The 19,923-nt window shown below is 46.8% G+C and overlaps 1 protein-coding gene across 2 annotated transcripts in view; it reads right to left on the reverse strand.

Moving 5' to 3' along the window:
• The window catches only part of G6PC3 (glucose-6-phosphatase catalytic subunit 3), a 72,709-nt gene that overhangs the window by 23,646 nt on the left and 29,140 nt on the right, over window positions 1-19,923 (reverse strand). The window lies entirely within an intron of this gene.

A 19,923-nucleotide genomic window follows, 5' to 3' on the forward strand; every position in this document is an offset into this window, starting at 1 on the left:
GAGATTTTGTTGGGTAGTGCCTGTTACAATGTCTTCTTCGAGAGCCAACTCCTGAGCAACTTGCAAAGCTCTGGTGTCCGATACTTGAAACACACTGGATGGTTGAGTATTTGCTACAATCTTTGAAGCCTTCTCGTGAGCATTAGATAGTTTAAAATGTTTTTTGAGTTTCAGCTTGAAAGACTTAAAGAAAGTAATTGAAGTTCTGCTTTATCCAAGATGGTGTCAGACAAATTGATCACAGTGTTTTCATCAAGCTTTGTTGAAACATTAGTTGCACTAAATGCCAACTGGTTCATGCCGGAACTACAAATGGTTGTGGGTTCAATAGGAGATTCCATAGGTTGATCTAACGCGGCTGTTATCATTGCCATTTCTTTCCCCTGCCTCTCTTTGATGAACCTCTGCTTGCTGAGTTTCCGCCTTGCACTGCGTTTTTTTGTTTTTTGCTCCTCGTTTAGTTTCCGCTGCTGTAGTGTTTGCGGTCGCAGTGTTTTGAATCTGTCTTCGACGAGAAAACCCAGTTCCTCCGAGGGGGTATATTACATTATATATACATATATATTTTAATGTGACTTATATAGAGCCTGAATCACCCCGTGCGGGGTATCTCTGCGCTGAGACTGTCGTGGCCATACCAAAGAGTACTAGAACAATTCAGTTTTCAGAAGTTTCCTGAAGGCTAAAAAATGTGTGCACTGGCGTATCTGTATGGGGAGTTGGTTCCAGTAGCGGGGGGCTAGACGGGAGAAAGCTTTGCCTCCCGTGCGTGCCAGTTTGACACAGGGAGTACAGAGAAGTGCTTGATGGCCTCCTGAGGCGGAAGCCGGGAGAGTCGCATCGCAGCATTTTAAAAATTTGATTGTATTTTTGTGATTTTAAAACAAAACCTACCTCACTCTCCCTTGGGCACTACCGCGCAGCGGTTTAGAACGCTGCCGCAGGAATCTTGATCGTGTTGCCGCCATCCCCCGGGACACACAGGCCACGCCCACTACCACCTGGCCACGCCCCCCCCGCTATCTGGGTATTTAAAGCGCGCTGATTCACTAGCGCGACACAGAACACTTTGACCTCCTGAGGCGGAAGCCGGGAGAGTCGCATTGCAGCATTTTAAAAATGTGATTGTATTTTTGTGATTTTAAAACGAAACCTACCTCACTCTCCCTTGGGCACTACCGGGCAGCGGTGTAGAACGCTGCCGCGGGAATCTTGATCATGTTGCCGCCATCCCCCGGGACACACAGGCCACGCCCACTACCATCTGGCCACACACCCCCATCATACTCACTTCCTATTTAACATGTGCATCATCCGGACGCGCAGCGGGCGCGCCTAAGGCGAGCCCGTCTGCGCCCGTCCGCGACCAGACCGCGGCCGGGGCCAGACATGCTGTCGGTGAAGATGCATATAAGGGAAGAATTGTGTGGTCGCGGGAAAATCTGTGGTCTCTTAACATGGCTGATGCCTGCGCTCATAGGATCGACCTTGGAAATACCACCCTCCCTCAGAACTGTGGGGTATGCGGGATACTACTAAGAGCGTTGGACGGCATGAGAATGGAGGGGCTTACTAACCCCAAGCCACCGATTAGCAGGGATTTTAGAGCGGGCCTGCTGAATTGTAGATCTCTTGCTAAACATGCAGGCGACATCTGGCTGCTACTGGAAGAGCATCAGTGGGATGCGCTGTTTCTAATAGAAACTTGGCTCAACGAGGATAATTTGACCTCCATCGCGCTGGCAGTACCCTCTGGGTATAAAATATGCTTTGCCAACCGGATAGGCGCAAAAAGGGGGGGGGGGGCTGTCATATTCAAAGAGCAGCTCACACTAAGCTCCTCCGCCCCTACTCTTATTCAGGGACTAGAGGGACTTCACTTCTGCTTTCAGGTGGGATATCAGCTATCCCTAGCGGGACTAGTCATATACCACCCTCCTGGTGGGGAGGATCCCAACCTGACTACTTTGATGGATACCATCATCCAGAGCTCCCTCCTTCATCCTCAATTTCTCATCGTTGGAGACTTTAATATTCATATGGACAGGGAGGAATGTGTCCCTGCAGAAATACTGAGGTCAACATTAAATACAGCCAATTTGAGACTTATAAACGTGGGCCCCACGCACAGAGCAGGCCACACGCTTGACCTAATATTCTCCAATATTAACAATGCGGCGGCAGATCCACCGTTACCGCTGGTATGGTCAGACCACTCTCTGATTCCATTTCAACTAAAGCTAGCGGCTGATAGACCTGGGACAAGCAAATGCTCTTTTATGAAGAGACAATGGAAGAAACTAATCCCTGTTACTATGGGACCAGTTCTGGCCCAGAATACTCCTACCCTTACCTTTAATGCCGACACTGACGCACGGCTACTCAATGATTGGGTTGGGAATATGGTGTCTTCCATTGCACCGGCAATACATGCAATATGCAAACGAGATTCCCCTTCCGCTCCCTGGTTCTCTCAGGACCTTAGAATACAGAAGACCGACTGTAAAAGGTTGGAGAGGCTTTGGAGGTTAAATTACGGACCCCTAGAAAAAGCCCGATACAAGGACGCATCCAAAAAACTGCATAAAGCTTTTAGAAAGGCAAAAAAACAGTTCTATGCTGATTCCATACAGCAAGCAGAACATTCAAGCAAAGAAACCTTTAAAATAGTACAGTCCTTCTTCAAACCTAGATGTGTCGAGAGGGAGGTTCCCCCGTCGACCACGATGTGCAACAGTATTTCGGACTTCTTTGACTCAAAAATCAAACTAGTCTAGGAGTCCTTTGGGCCAGAAAAGAAAACTTAAAAAATGGATCTGGCTGAAAAAATGTCGGACTGCGCGACTTTGACACAATTCCAACCGATAGCCCTGAACGTGGTCATGCAAGAATTAAATCGTAAATCTGCGTCACCCGACGACCCCTGCCCTCCTAAATTGTGGAACACCATAGCTGATTTTGTAGCCCCCACAATTCAGCAAATATGGAATACGTCCATCTCTTCCGGGGTGTTCCCGAATATTTGGAAACATGCTACTCTCCTCCCACTAAAGAAAAAACCAAATGGGGACCCCATGGACCTTAGTAATCTTCGTCCGATCTCTTTGTTGGCAGCACCAGGCAAAATGCTGGAGAAAGTAATCCAGCGCCAACTGAATAAATTTATTGAAGAGAATAAAATATTACATGAGACGCAATCAGGCTTTAGACCCGGCTTCAGTACGGAGACAGCACTAATCGAGGTGGCAGAGTCGGTGAGGTGGTCGATGGATTCAGGAGACTCAGCGATGCTGGTGCTCCTGGATCTGTCGGCGGCTTTTGATACGGTCGACCACGTTAGATTGCTGTCACGACTGGCTGAGATAGGCATCCAGGACCAGGCACTGGGCTGGTTACAGTCGTATCTGACCCAGAGAACACAGAAGGTGGCGCGAGGGACAGCTTCCTCAACACCTAAGGCCCTTAGCTGTGGCGTCCCTCAGGGATCAGATCTTAGCCCATTATTATTCAATATTTACCTAGCTCCACTTTTTACGCTGATTGCCAATTGGGGGGTCAAAGCAATTTCTTATGCCGACGACACCCAACTGGTGTTCCCGTATTCGGAGGTGTCGGAAGCGTCCTTTTTGAGCTTCAAGGGCTGTCTTCAAGATGTGGCCTGCTGGATGAACACAAATAAATTGAAACTCAACGCTAACAAGACAGAAGTGATCTTTTTTGGCAAAGGCCCCCCCCTCCTTCTGATCTTTGGTGGCCGGCGGAGATGGGACAAGCTCCCTCGCCCAGCCATTCGGAAAAAAATCTGGGAGTGCGGTGGGATGACAGTCTGTCCTTTGCATCACACATCCAGCAAATAGCTGGCTGCTGCCTATGTAAATTGAGGAATCTACATAAGATTCTGCGACTCTTACCAGTAAATTGCCGAAAAACAGTAATCCATGCCACAGTAACATCTAGGCTGGATTACGCTAACGGTCTGTATCTGGGCTTACCAAAATACCTTATACAGCGACTGCAACTGGTCCAAAATGCAGCTGCGAGACTATTACTGCGGCTCCCTTTCAAGCATTCGGTCTCTCCGCATCTTCTCTCACTTCACTGGCTACCAGTAGCAAGCCAAATTAAGTTTAAGGCACTTACACTGGCTTTTAGATCTCTGTATGGCACTTGCCCAAACTATCTGAAAGCCCGACTACCAAGATACACCCAAGCTCGCTCCCTCCGATCCAACAGCCGTGCTCAGATTGTAGTTCCTCGAGCAAAGAGAGCTCGGCTGGGAGGATGGACTTTTTCAGCCAACGTGGCGACACTTTGGAACTCCCTGCCTCCAGCTCTTCAGCAGGCCCCTTCCGAGCTCTGCTTCAAGCGCATGCTGAAAACCTGGCTCTTCGCCCAACCGCGCTAGATGCTAATCCCCCCTAGTCCTCATGGTCAAAACCTGTTCCTGTAGCGCCTGGACACCTCCTTGTTGAGGTAGCTGTTCGCGCTTTAGAAAATTCCGTATTATTATTATTATGGCTAGACCTAAGGGGCCTGGTCGGTGTATATCTGACCAGCTTTTGGGCTAGATAGCTAGGGCCCATGTTGTGTATTGATTTGTACATCATGCAACAGATTTTGAATGCGTTTCTCTTTTTTATTGGGAGCCTGTGGAGTTTGCGGAGAAGTGGAGCAGAGGGTCGTCGGGAAGGCAATTGCTCACTAGGTGGGCAGCAGTGTTCTGAACTATCTGAAGTTTGTTTAGGGATTTTTCTTTAGCAGACATCAGCAGAGCATTGCAATAATCCAGGCGACTGATAATCAATGCCTGGATTAGAGTTTTTCGGGTTGCTGATGGCAGCACGGGAAAAAACCTTCGGAGGATGCCAAGAGTATGGAAGCAAGTCCTGGCTTGGACGTTTACGTGTTCCTCTAATGTTAGTTCCTGATCAACTCGCACTCCCAGGTTTTTCACGGTCTGCTGTGGGGGCGGGGCGGGGCTGGTCCCAATTCCCCTGGCCACCAATTGGGGACCATCTCAATTTTTGCTTCTCCGAACAGCATGATCTCGGATTTTTCAGTGTTTAATTGGAGGAAATTGTCGCTCGTCCACTGTGCAATGCCTTTCATCCTTCTTGTATATGTGGGTTTGATTTGTCAAAAGAGAGTAGGAGTTGCGTATTCATCAGCATATGAGATGGGAATGAAGCCAAGTTTCCTCAGTAGCCCTGCCAAGTGGGTGACATAGATGTTGAACAACGTGGGCCTCAAACAAGAGCCCTGTGGAACCTCCTTGGTGAGTGAGGTGGTCTGGGAACGATAGGAACCGAGGTTAATTGTTTGTGTCCTGTTGCTTAAGAAGTCAGTCAGCCAGCTCAAGGCTGTACCCCAGATACCTAAATCCTCAATGCCCAATAATGGGTGCTGGAGGATGATACAAGATCGTGCGCATCCGATATGAAATTTTAAAAATTACAATTACACCATTAGATCTGACCTATTAATGAATGCATTATATTTCATTTGTTAGGCAAAGGTTAAACGATTTGCCTAGAAGCACACGATAGTCGGGTTTGTGGAAGCGGGTATTAGAACCGTATCCCGTTTCAACGTCGACACCATGGTCGCCTATTACTATCGGTATCACTTCCTGCCTTGCTGCCTTTTACGCTCATAAACAGGAAATGCAATTGCTGCACACCACAGCAGCTGCTGCTGTACTTCCTGTTTAGATAAAATGGAAGCAGTAGTGACGCCGCACAGTGAGTTCATGCCTCGGCTTGTCATCTGATCTCCTGTGACCTTTTGACCCAAGCTGCAATGGCCAGCTTTAAGCACACAGAACAAGGGGCATTGTTGGTTTACAAATGAGGCATTGTCTATGCTGATGAAGGACAGTTGACATCTTGAAGAGCTCGCCGGGGCGGTGCTGCGGGATATTTTGGTTGCGATACCTCACAGCACCAATGTCCTCTGCAAACACATGATGTGTAGATTACCTTTAAGGAACGCAGGGGGTCTTTCAATGGATTCAGCATCAGTTAACCAAATGCCAAGTCATTAGCCAGAAGAAAACAAGCCAGCCTCGTAAAATCGCCATAGAGCGCATGATTGTAAAAACAAGCCCGCGAGCAAAAGAGATGCTGTGCAGTGCGCGCGCACATGAACTGAAAGCTAAGAGGAGACGCCATGTGCGTGCACATCGCCTGTCCGTTCGCGCACATGGTTTGTCTCCCTTCGCTAGCAAAACCCACAACAATAGAGACTCGCCAAGGCGCAGCAGCGCATGTGCTGCGTTCGCTAGGCGAGACCTAAAAAGTTCTTATACAGTGAGTGAGAGTGCCTTGGCCATTCCTGAGAGGCGTTCCAGGGCTCAGCAATGTGGACACCTGATTTTGGCACTGCAGCCAGCACTGGGCTTGGGCCATGCTGAAAGCAGCCACCATGCTGCAAAATAATTTCCACAACCAGAAAGTTCGGGGACAAGCACTTATTGTTTTTCATTAGACTCTGACCCAGAGCAAGAGACTGAAAGGCCGAAGAGGTGGAAAGAAAAAGAAGGCGAAAGACAGGAAAACAGTATGTGTAGGGTGCTGAAACTAAGAAACAATGTGAAGGATCAGCAACCTTGTTATTCCGCAACCCTGAAAGTGGGCTCCTGAGAATATCTTTCAGCCCTTTCACTTATTATTTTATTTATTTAATTTACAAATTAAGCACCGCACTGACTCCAGAGCCGCCGAACCTGCAAGTCCATGAGGCAATTTTAATGAATTCACTATACTGTCTATGAAACATTGGAAGTGCCTTGGAACCATGAGGGGACGACACAGTTTATTTTAACTGGGCCCAGGCAAGTGTTCCTGAATATTTCTGTGACACTGCCTGCAGAACATTTGAAAACACGTCAGCGGGGATAGACCAGGAATTTGGACTAACTAATGCTCTCTAACACGGAGACCCCTCATAATGTAGACACAGACCTTTAATGTCTGGCTACATGATTATTGGAGAACATCAGTGTGATCCTGGGGCATTTTAAACTTCAGTGTAGACAATTTCAAAGCTCCAGAGCAGTTAAAGGGTCCTCGCGTCTTTATAACTTGTACCCTAGATGACAGGTTCTTACCTCATGTATTTTTCCAGAATTGCACAACTACTGAGATAGGACGAGCTACACAGAGTTACCACAAGCCAGAGGCCTCAGAGATACACAATGGACTCGCTGCGGATATGAATACCCGCTGCTCTCAGACTCGGCAGGGCTAACTCAAATTTCGTCCAGGCGAGGTTGATAAAGGTGCCACACTGGTTTGGTAGTTGGTATGTTTTTCGTTGTATAGAGTGCAATATAAACGGTTATTATGTTTATTATTAATTTTAGTTATTCTTTGTAATATTTCCCGGAGTAACAATTGCAGGAAGGAGCAGGAGAGTGATGATGCTAATATTATCACCCTCAGTTGGGCGAGTGTCAGTAGTAATATGTGCACGCTTGTCTAACACGTGCAAGTTTTCTGATTTTGGCCAGTTTATAGATAGGAAATACAGATATTTGCCATTCATGTGTGTTGGTGCCCATTTCACGAGTGATAATCCCCTCTGCTGACAGTGTAGAGTGAAAGGGCGGCGAGACGGTGGTTTGGGGGCATTACTCAATGCGTACACCGCAAAAGAAGTGGTCTCATATCATACCTAGTCTTTCAGCAAAACATTTTTTGCAAAAAAGTCTGTTTGTGGATGGTGTGCCCAAAACAGCTGCACATCAGAAGAGGAATGAGGCGCCTTGTCTAGAACAGTACAGTTTCCGCAGCTAGAGGGCAGTGCTGTTCAGATACTTGAACGTGACACTTGCAGGACACGCAAAGATTATGGGAATTGCATTTTCAGTTTTTGTATAAAAGAAAACAGTTTAATGAGACACCCATATACATGTGTGCTTTCAAAAGCACACTTTTTTATTTACCGATAGAAAAAACAGTTCAAATGCATAGTTTTAAAATGGAGAGCAAAGGCGCTTTAAAAGATATAATGAACTAGTAATCAGGGGCGGCTCCTCCACTAGGGCGGAGGAGCATCGCCCCACTGGTTTTGCCAATGTGAGAAGCAGAAACATAAAATGGTATTAGCTTTCAGTTATTACCATTTTATGTTTGGTTGCGGGCAGGCAGGGCTGATCTGTGAGCAGGCAGGGGAGTGAATGGTGTGGCCACTCCTGAGGGCTCAATGACTGTTTGGTCGGCCCTCGGGGGCCGCCCAAACCAGCCATGCGCATTCTGCACTTTCTCCATGCAGGCTGCAATGTAGCCTGCATGAAGACCATGGCCTCCCTGTAAGACCCTGGCTGGTTGTGATTGGCAATGGGAAGGGAGCCTGGCTGCCTGCTTCCTGTTCCGGTGGTGGGTGAAGGGGGAGAGAAGCAACAAGAGAGAAAGAGGGTGGTGTCGTCCAGAAGCACACTGGCGACAGAGGCACTATGAGGAAGGGTGGGCGGAGGGAAGCACACGAGCGAGACAGCTCCAAAACACATGCAGGCTCATGGAGAGTGCAAACAAGAAGATACAGACTTTTGCAATGCAATAAGTCTCGCATTTGTGAGAGTTAGAGCTATTGGCATTCTAAATGGTAATGTCTTTTACCCAGTGGCGGCCGCTATTTAAAGGGGGTGGTGGGGTGGTGTGGTGGGTGGGGGGTGGTAGTAAATGAAAAAAAACGTAACTTTGGGCCAGCCTCATGGACAGCTGCTGCATCTTGGTCCCCTTTCGCTCCTCGGCAGCAGGAAGCACCCAGGGTCCTGACTCCCCTAGCCAATAACAACGCTGCAATTCACCAAGACGGCTCCAACTGTGCAGGACTATTTGAGAGTCGAGTGAGGGCGTGAGAAATTGAGGGCAAGCATCACAGAATGGGTGGATGGGCGGGGCACAAGAGGGGCACCAAAGGGCCGGGAAGCTAAATAGACAGCAAGGGACTGCGATAAGAGCAGAGGGTCTGTGAATGATCTAACAAACCCGCAGAGGGATGGGGCAGACACCCAGAAAGGACATATAAGGAGGTAGAGGGAGGTGCATGTCAGAGACAGGAGGAGTCCAAACACTGGGCAAAGAAGGGAGAGCATAAGAATACCGGAGGGACCCCAACAAAGAGCCAATACAAATGGCACCACATTGCGTGATCAGTCAGGTATTTACCTGAAAACAGCACAATATCGTACTGAATCGCCACTCCCACAAATGAATATTCCCAGCAGCGATTTCTATAAAATAATCTGCTGCTTTCCTAGGTCACATTTTAAACAAGGAGGAAGCGACAACTGGGGAAATAAGAAATAACCAGCAACAATGAGGAGGAGGAATGGATCATGGGGGAGGGGGAGGGGGTGGAAGAGAAGAATCAAGAAAATCAAGAACAGCATTTAACATGCCACTCCTGAGGAACCTTACTTTTGGTAAATGTTATTCTTGTGATTGTTTAAGTAATGCCATTTACTGCTGTACAACATTTGGCCCATACACATACAATATATATATATATATATATCTCTCTCAACAGATTGTCAACTGCTATAGGACTGGTGCAGAACATGTTCAACCTATTACTGGCAAAATAGATTTTCTGGGCAAGCAGAAGTCAGGCTTTACAAGATGCCACAAAGAGGAAGACTGGGATCTTGTTTACTGCTGTAAGATAGATTTCCTAACAGATAAAGCAGTGCGCTTAGATGTGAGGGCCTTCTGGCTGGATTGGGATGGGGCGTGTGGGAGGGGGAAAGAGGTTACAGAAGGCGGAGCGAGTGAAAAGCCATATCTTTTAAACATTTACCTAAGTTATATATAATTAAATTGCCCTGTAAGTATGAGGAACAAAGAAAATTAATAATGGGAAACATGCTGCAACGTGGCACTTTACAAAGCACCAAGAAAAAAAATAGCGGCTGTGACAGGGGTGTGGAAATTTCTCAAAAGTCTACTTGGCCAATGGACAAAATGTTACAGTAATCTACTTGTCCTGGGAAGATATCTGCTTGCCCCACCTATTATTCCATAAATCACTATGGTGGGTCTGCACGGAGAGAAACTGCACTGCAATCAATGCAACATACTGTGCAATATAGATTTCAAGTGCAAGTCCATAATGCAGTGCATGGTCATGCATTCTTAAATGCAACTGTTGTACTGGCTGGTTGTACAGTATGTGCGTAGATGTGTGAGTGTGCACTGCACACAATTATCAACCAGTATGCATTTGACAAATTTCAATTGTAGAGAAAGAGTACTTAAAGACAGAGTGCAGACTAGTATATGACTACATTTCTTGAAGCATATTTGGCACAGACTGTCGGAATATGAACCTGTAGAACAGAAGGATGTTCTCCATCCTAGGGCCAACTGTCCAGCTTAAAAAAACCTCACATGTGAACATGATCTGATAAACGTGTGGGTGGGATTAACTGCATTTCTTGGCAGAGCTTATGAACGATTCAAGTGGCAGCCAAAATTGCGTAGCAGAGGTGCTGTGGTTCGCGGAGGCAGCATGCTCAAGTACAAACACACAAGAGGCAGTAATGGGCAGTTAAATCAATCTCTCCTTTTACATTCTTGGGCAGGTGAGGTGTGATTATACTATTGTGCACTCACTACGAAATCTCCACATTCTTCTCCCACACAAGTAGCATATGCAGCACTGGCAGTAGCAACAATGTTCTCTTGTGCACAGTACTGGTATAGTAATAGCACCAGCAGAGTAAGCTCCCTAAACATGAAGAGTTACAGCTCCGCAATAGATGTGCAGGTTTGTCTCACTAAGATTTGTGAAGTACTAGTCATTTTTTTCTTTAAAATCCAAGTTCTCTGCCACTTCTCTCTCTCGTTCCAATGTCCCCAGCCCCCCACTGCCACCCAAATGTGCCTGTTATCTTCTGGGAAAATCCTATAATTCTGTTGCCAGATGCTGATATAATAGTATCGGGAAGCCTGGTGAAAGATAAGGTTTTAACATTGCAGCAACTTGTGCAATCAGTTTTTTTTTTTTTTTTAGAAGCTGAGCTTTCTGAAGGTCTAAGGGATAATGCGTGGATATTCCGAAATGGGCACATGTATAAAGAAGGCACACAGGAAAAACACTCGACAAATCATGTAGGAAAAGAAAAACAAGCCTTTATGTCTACATAGGACGAATACCCACACAGGTGGCAGAGTTACTTTTTCTTGGATCTGGTATGGATGCATTTTTACTGCTGACGTAAAAGTGCAACAATACAGCAGTTGCATAACATTCTGAGGTGGGATTTTTTTTATAATTTCCTGCAGTTGTTAATAAAAGGTGATTGTGAGACCTACACATTTAAATTTTGATAATTTCTGCTTTATATTGAAAACGTTGTGTAATTTGGGCCATTTTATATAGTTGCAAATGACAGATGGTCCCCCACTGATGGCAGGTCCTGTGTATGTGCGTGATTGTTTTATAACAGAGCAGAGCCACTCTGATTATGAGATTCTACAGCTGAGGCGGTTTCCTCATAATTTGCCACATAATCATGCTCCCTAAACTCCATATTTTAGCAAAAAATGTTGATTCTAGGTCAAGCAGATCAAAAGTTTCTAAAAAGAAGGTATCCCGGCCTGCCACACAGTGAAAAGCCCATCACAAGTGGTGACTGGTCACTTATACATTGCTATTGCTGTATTTGAGCGTTAATCTGAAAGTAATAAGGCAAAACATTTATACTGACAGTGTTAACCTATACAGATGTAAAAAAATGTAAAAGTAATACAATAAACAAAAATGTGCTGCATTCTGCTACTTAATTTTAATTTTTAACAAATAGAGGTACAGGCTAACAGGAATGAGCACCAAATGCGGAGAACAGTTTTCTTGCCAGATTAAGCCTATAAATTTGACACGGACGTGAGGCTTTTCCTCTGCTGCAGGCGCAAGATTAGAAAATAAAGTGGGGGCACTGATTAAGGGAGAAGCAGTGGAAGGAAGGTGGAGGTAATGGAATAAGGAAAAGGCAAGAAAGACTATGGGGAAAGGTATTAGGAACGGAGACCACAGGCAAAAATGTGGACATTGCGATGTTTCAGACGCCAAGAGTGGCCCGCATTGCAGTCAGCTGTGTGAAATACGCTGCACACATAACATTGCCTGGATCACGAAGATACTTTCTGCCTGCTGCATTATGTGGTGTTTCTTTTATTAAAATGTAGCTGTATTTGTTTAACCCCAGGAAAAAGATGCAGTTTAAACAAGCACTGGCGTTGCCAATAGGTCTCGCAGTAGGAAAGTTGGAGCTATTACAATTGCAAATAACAATGCCTTTTATTTTTGTTTTCATTTTAAAAACATAAAGGGCTTTGTCATTTACAAAACCAATAGCTCCAACTTTCCTACTGCGAGACCTATTGTGCACTGCACAGTGTGGGTGAAAGTGGCACTGCGTGGGTGTGAGTGGCGTTGCGTGGGTGAGTTGCGTGGGTGAGTGGCGTTGCGTGGGTGAGTGGCGTTGCGTGGGTGAGTGGCGTTGCGTGGGTGAGTGGCGTTGCGTGGGTGAGTGGCGTTGCGTGGGTGAGTGGCTTGCGTGAGTTGCGTTGCGTGAGTGGCGTTGCGTGTGTGAGTGGCGTTGCGTGTGTGAGTGGCGTTGCGTGTGTGAGTGGCGTTGCGTGGGTGAGTGAGTTGCGTGTGTGAGTTGCGTGAGTGGCGTTGCGTGTGTGAGTGGTGTTGCTTTGAGTGAGTGGCGTTGCGTGGGTGAGTGGCGTTGCATGTGTGAGTGGCATTGCGTGGGTGAGTGGCATTGCGTGGGTGAGTGGCATTGCGTGGGTGAGTGGCGTTGCGTGGGTGAGTGGCGTGGGTGAGTGGTGTTGCATGGGTGAGTGTGGCGTTGCGTGGGTGAGTGTGGCGTTGCGTGGGTGAGTGTGGCATTGCGTGGGTGAGTGTGGCGTTCCGTGGGTGAGTGTGGCGTTGCGTGGGTGAGTGTGGCGTTGCGTGGGTGAGTGTGGCGTTGCGTGGGTGAGTGTGGCATTGCGTGGGTGAGTGTGGCATTGCGTGGGTGAGTGTGGCATTGCGTGGGTGAGTGTGGCATTGCGTGGGTGAGAGTGGCGTTGCGTGGGTGAGAGTGGCGTTGCGTGGGTGTGAGTGGCGTTGCGTGTCTGAAAGTGGTGCTGTGTGGGTGAAAGTGGCACTGCGTGGGTGTGAGTGTTTTTGCGTGGGTGAGTGGCGTTGCGTGGGTGAGTGGCGTTGCGTGGATGAGTGGCGTTGCGTGGATGAGTGGCGTTGCGTGGATGAGTGGCGTTGCGTGGATGAGTGGCGTTGCGTGGATGAGTGGCGTTGCGTGGATGAGTGGCGTTGCGTGGATGAGTGGCGTTGCGTGGATGAGTGGCGTTGCGTGTGTGTGCATCAGCTAAGCCAACCAAAACGTAAATATTCTGCGTGCAGGGAGCGCGAAGGGCAGCACGAAGAGCAGCACGAGTCTCTAATGTAAAATAAATACGCTGTGAGTAGTGAAGCGTGAAGGAGACCTCGAGCCTTCAAACTGAAAGGGAAAAGGCGCGAGGATCAAAAAGCGACCAATATCTCATGCTGGAAACACATTATATGAAATGCTGCTGCTGCTGCTAATTAAATATAAAAAGTGTTTAGGGAGTCACGGCTGCGACGAATATCTCAGGCTGGAAACACATTATATGAAATGCTGCTGCTGCTAATTAAATATAAATAAAAAGTGTTTAGGGAGTCACGGCTGCCGAGAGTAACAAGGCAGTGCTGGGAGGGGGGCTGCACACCAACTGAAGTGCTCTGGTTGCACGGCCTGCGGCCGTGTGAAGTGATAAGCCTTTGAAGTATGTCACGGCGCCTGAGGGGAGAGCAGAGAGAAGAGAAGGCGACATGCTGTGACGGAGGTGTGAGAGGTCTGGCAGGGAACAGATGGCCTGGCCGTGAAGCAGGGGGCGGGGCAGCGCTGGGGAAGCCTGTGGGAGGGTGATTGATGCATTTGATGTGGGGAGGGAGGAGAGCCTTTTGCGAGCCTTGTGCTGGAGAAATGCTGCCTGGTGCACCTTTTGTTACTACATGTAGAATGTTTCAGGGGCTTATTTCGATCCCGTCCTCATGCTATTACTAGGTGTTTAGTGTACAACTCCACCGGCGAGGGAGTGCTTTCTTTGCAGTGCATTGCTATTAGTAGGAGCATCACATTTTTGGCAAGAAACTCTTCGGCTTCTTATCCTTTTACACCCAACACAGCCTATTTGAAGTAGAGTCTAAAAAAGCATTTTAAATGCACTAAAGATTTATCAAGTCCCACTCTTAAAAAACATCTTTTTGTTGTGTATAAAATAGAAGACAAAAGATCCAGCACTATTTAATTTAAAAATGAGATTTGACTAGCAATACAGTGGGCATAGATTTCTTCATCAAACTCCAAGTAGATATTATGTTTATTTTCCTGTCCTAGCATTTAATTGATAAAAAGAGCTCTATGAGATGAGGTAGTTGTCAGAATTATTATGGCGTCAACAAAATCTTTCGGTATGGTTTTTAATGTGTTTCATGATCTCTAAATATTTCACTAATGCGATATTGTTACATTGTTGTTGGTAGTAAGGTATTGTTACGTTCCTCACTCGTGTTCATGCTAGTATACATTTCTGAGCCACTAAAGAAAATAATTTTCTCAGTGATGCATTCGAAATTTGGACTTCTTTTTTTTAGTTCATTGGTTTGCTGTCCGTTTTTAGTTGCTGTGCTGTTGCATTAAATGCTCACAAAACCTTCAATTATTTTCAGTTAGCGCCATTGTGATATTTCTAGGTCTTTCAGGAGACTGCAGACTTTGGGGAGGCGTGAAGCCTTTGCTGCCGTGAAAGATATTTTATTTTTCAGCCCCTTGTGCTGGAGAAATGCTGCCGATGCGCGTGTCTGGCAGGGAACAGATGGCCTGGCCGTGAAGCAGGGGGCGGGGCAGCGCTGGGGAAGCCTGTGGGAGGGTGATTGACATAGAAAGTCATGTATAGTGACAGAGAGAGCGAGACACGGACAGTAAGACGGGGACAGGCATAGATAGGTATGCAAGCATAGACAGGGATAGACAGAGACAGAGCGAGACAAGGGCAGCGAGACAGGCTATACAGATAAGCGAACAGAGACAGTGAAAGGTGGACATATAGACAGAGACAAAGCAACAGAGACAGTGAAAGACAGACAGACGCTGAGGAGGAACATGGCAAGAGACAGATAAACATACAACGTCATAGAAAGCACGAGACTGAGGTGGAAGCGTTTTAAATAAAATAGGTGAGGTGATGGGAAAAGGCAAAAGGAGGAGTGCTGCTACGGGCTGGGGAGGGGGAGGAGAAATGAAAGGAAAGGCTGTGTTTGCGGGGAGAGAGAGGGGAGGTGCTGGTGTGGGAGGAGTGCTGCTACGGCAAGGCGGTGTTTGCGGGGAGAGAGGGGAGGTGCTGGTGTGGGAGGAGTGCTGCTACGGCAAGGCTGTGTTTGCGGGGAGAGAGAGGGGAGGTGCTGGTGTGGGAGGGGGGAGTTGCTGGTGTGGGAGGAGTGCTGTTAGGGGAGGAGAAGCCCTGGCCGTGAATGCTCGTGCATGTTTGCTCACGTGATTCACGTGAACTGCAAGAAAACCGCGGGGCTGAAAGCCCTTGGTTTGAACAGGATTTTGCCGACATGAATTCTCGCTCCGCTCAATGCGCTTGCGCGCATTGATAGGTCGCGAGACCTAAAAATGTGTCTATTTACGGCGCACACAAAATCTTGCAAGGCTGCCTTTTCTGTAAGACTGCCAGGTGTTAAAAGTATAAAAGTTCGCTCCGTGCCCCCGAATGCGACCTCATCCATAAAAGCAGACTAACAAAGTAAAGGTCAGTTTCTCTAAATAGTGAGCTTCCATTTGTTGTGCTTTCACTCATTATCAACACTGCACTGGTTGCATTGCAATAGGCGCCTCATTGATCAGCCGATAGCAGTGGAGAGTTCCCGCCTTACTGTAAATGAACATGCCACACATTTGACCCTGCCCCCACGCCAACTGATCCCGGACTGCAGCATCACAGTTAACATACTTTTCTTAAGGCTCTGGCCCCTGCAAAACCAATTATCAGACTGACTCGTCTGTTGAAGCATTCACTGTATCAGAGATGGCAACATGTCGCTCCCGATTCCAGAAAGTGCCCCGCAGCTAGGGTGACCAACTGGCATGGGTCCAAATTCAGGACAGCGAGTGTAAAAATTCAGGACAAAGGGTCGAAATTCAAGACAAAAATTCAGGACAGGAGGTCAAAATTCAGGACAAAACTTTGGGACAACAGGTAAGTTTTACAGACACATCAGAGGAGTTCACACAACAGTATATAATTCAACCCATCCATAGCCAAACATATTCAACCATTTGCAAACTCATTTCACTTAATTTCACTCATCCATCCATCATTTCACTCATCCATTCATTATCTATCCATCCACCCTTTCACCCTATCCATCGGTACACTCATCCATCCACTCTTCCACCCATCCATCCATCCATCCATCCATCCATTCACTCATCCATCCAGCCTTTTAGCCTTTCACCCAACTAGCCATCCTTTCACTTACTCATCCATCCACAGTCACTCATACTTCCACCCGTTCACCCTTGTCATTCATCCATACTCCCTTTCTCTCTCCATCGACCCTTGCACTTAGCCATCCTTCCTTCCACCCATCCATCCATCTACTCATCCACTCATGAATCCATCCATTGATCCTATCAGTCATCCATCCACCCTTTCACTCCTTCACTCATCTATCCATCCTTTTGTCAATTTACCCTCCCTTTCACTCACTCATCCATCCTTACATCCAACCTTTCACTCATGGGTCCATCCATTCACCCTTTAACTTATCAATTCATCAATCCATAATTTTACAGATACATCCGACCATTCACTCGCCCATCAACCACCCTTTAACTCTTACCTCCAGCCTTTCACTCATCCACCCACCCTTTTACCCATCCTTCTACCCTTCCACCCAAGCATCTATCTTTTTACATTTTGTCTTATCCATCCTTACACGGACTCACTCGTCCATCCATCCTTTCTCTCATTATCCATCCATTCACCCTCACATTCATCCATTCACCCTTTCACTAATCTATCCAGTCATCCACCCATCTCTTCGCTTACTCACCCACTTTTTCATTTTAATTATGAGCTGAGCCTTTGTCTGCAGAATTGCAGACAGAAGAGGCCCAGCAAGAACATCACCCTTGCTCTAGTTCCTAAAGCAAGGGGTGGGGTGGGGAAGGGTTCACTATGCCCTTGCACATAGGCAATCTGAGCCATGAGTCATGCATGATGCACAGCGTCAGGTCATGAGGTGACTGTGACAGTGTTGTTTCCAGGGCTTTAAGTGGGATGAAAAAACTGGGGGGGTTTCTTCAAAGTGGATGTTTGATGTAATTAAGGGTGCGGCTTTAAACACCCAAGGTAAAAATCTGTGCTTAGTATAGTGTACCGCCTAACTGGTATTTTGCGTCTTCTGTCATTGTATCCAAATAACACAACAAGTAACGTTACACCTGCAACAAGCCAGAACTATTGGCTTTGTTAATGGTTGTTAGTTTCATCAAATAAAAAAGCAGCAATCATGGCTTCCTTTAATATTGAAAATGCATCCGTTCTAAAATGGCAATACTGTCACCCTAATAGCCTTTGACCCCAGTGGAATTAACGTATCCTTTGGCATGTGCAACCATGCACACAGTGCACCAAAAAGCCCCGACTCCCCTTTTAGAGACTGGACAAACAAAGCTTTACTCTGACAGATGCCTATAATGATTACACGTTTATTCAGCAACATGTGCATTTAGATAATTAAGGGGGCATTCTATTGGGCAACACCCAATCCAAACTCCTCCCACTCAAAACTGCTAAATACTTAAATTCAGTCATGTCACTGCAAGCCTCATTTAGTTACATTGTCTTCTGTGTAGAATAACATTGAAGTTGAAAGCTCCTGCCTACAACACAATCCAAACTAACTCTCCGATTTGCCTCTCTAATCGTCCCAAACTAGCTGGCAGCCGATAGGCCTCCTGCGTGAAAACAAAATGCTTCTTCAAACGCCAAGAAACCAAGAAACAAATAAACAACTCCACCCCCACCCCCCTCAGGTAGTCTTCTGTCTGACAGAATGCCTGCCGTGGACAGAGGTTGTAGGAGGCCGGCCACCACATGCTTTGCAGCCCAAACTGGCCCATTGTCATTCTGGATGTGGCAATCAGCCCGCGGACAGAATGACAATGGGCGGGTGGGGCTGCTCTTGCGCTCCGAGGAAGAGGTTGTGGCGGCCCCATTAGGGAGTTGAGGCCTCTAGCAGGGAACAGTGCTGTTCCCTGCAGGGCCCAGAATTAAGGACAAAAGGCGTCCGTAAAAGGGATCCTCACGCACAACGGACGTGAGGTCCAATTTACGGACTGTCCGTGAAATTTACGGACGGTTGGTCACCCTACCCGCAGCGCACCAAAGATGAGTGGACTGCCTTGGACGGATCCCAATGGACAGAGCGATCGAGCCCTGCAGTGACAGACACCACAAGGCCAACCGGCCGCAGCGCAAGGTCCCAGACAGCAGCAAAAGTGTTTTCTGTCTCGACGCCCGCCCTTGCACGTTCAGCAGCTGGGTTCCAAGAGCAGGTAGGCTGCACCAGTGTGGAACTCACGCTAGAACACTAATGTCTGGCATAAGACTCTCCCAGCCAATCACTGGCTAGATAGATCCCAGTCACTGGCTTCCAGACAGTCAAAGGCCTCCAAAGGATTTCTGACCGGATTTCAATTGCCTGTGAGCCCCAAAGTGCCCACAGCTCATTTCTTTTTTGTGATTTAATGTCTACTTGTCCGTCTGACAAAATAGACAATAAATCTTCTTGCCCTTTATAAAATTCAAGTTGGTTCGGGCGATATGATTCCCCCACCCCTGCTGTGAGGAAAGGCAGATGGAATGCAGGCCTGTTTACAAACATGAAGCAGAGAGAGATTGCTCTACAAATGAAAAGGGAAGTTTCACCAAAGAGCCCCCCAAAATAACAGATAAGCATCAGAGTGGAAAGATACCAGTAGTGAGGCACTGCTCTGTGGGAGGAAACAAATGACAACAAGGAGGGACAATGAAGAAAGATTAACCACTATTAAGCAAGCCTTTTTAAAGGACAATCGAAGTAACGAATAAGGCGGCAATGGTGGGGGGGGGGGGGGGGGGGGGTTGGCACTGTAAGTCCACGAAGTGTATACAACATGTCTTGAAGAGACTGTGGGGAAGCGTTGCCTAGAAAAATGTAGCGACTAGAAAAGGGAACAGTGGAAGGACATAGTAATGTGCCCATGCTCCAGGGGCGGTGTTATACGGTTCCTGTGCATCTAGTAGGACTGTATTTGGAACAACAAAACTTCTTAAAATAGAGACAGAGTCTTCTTATATATTCAGTAAATGTTGGTCTTTTGGCTAGCTCACCAGTATCACATCTACACCCCTAACGTTATATAACCTACTTATAGATGTTACTGATATCCTTGAACATGACCACTCTGATCCCCAAGGAAATCGTGGAAACAGATCCAACCCTATCGTTTTGTCACTTTTGCAAACCCAAGGTGTCACAAAGACACAATGATGCATTTTCAAACGTTTATTAAAAAGCTCTAATCTTTGTAAATAAAACATGAACTGTGATTACTAGAAAGACGAGACCTCATTCTTATAAGCATTATTAGAATGGTGAAAACCACAAACAATTTAACCATGTTAATTGTTCACAATGTTACTAAGGTTACTCCTATATATCACTAATTTCCCTATGCTACAGGGAACATGTTGGGAGTACCTATCTGCCAGGCCTATTGGGATAACCTAACCCCATAACTTGGTACTGTATGTCAGGAAACGGGTTTCAGTG

This window comes from Lissotriton helveticus, chromosome 5_1 (genome assembly GCF_964261635.1).
Source record: "Lissotriton helveticus chromosome 5_1, aLisHel1.1, whole genome shotgun sequence".
NCBI classification, from domain to species: domain Eukaryota; kingdom Metazoa; phylum Chordata; class Amphibia; order Caudata; family Salamandridae; genus Lissotriton; species Lissotriton helveticus.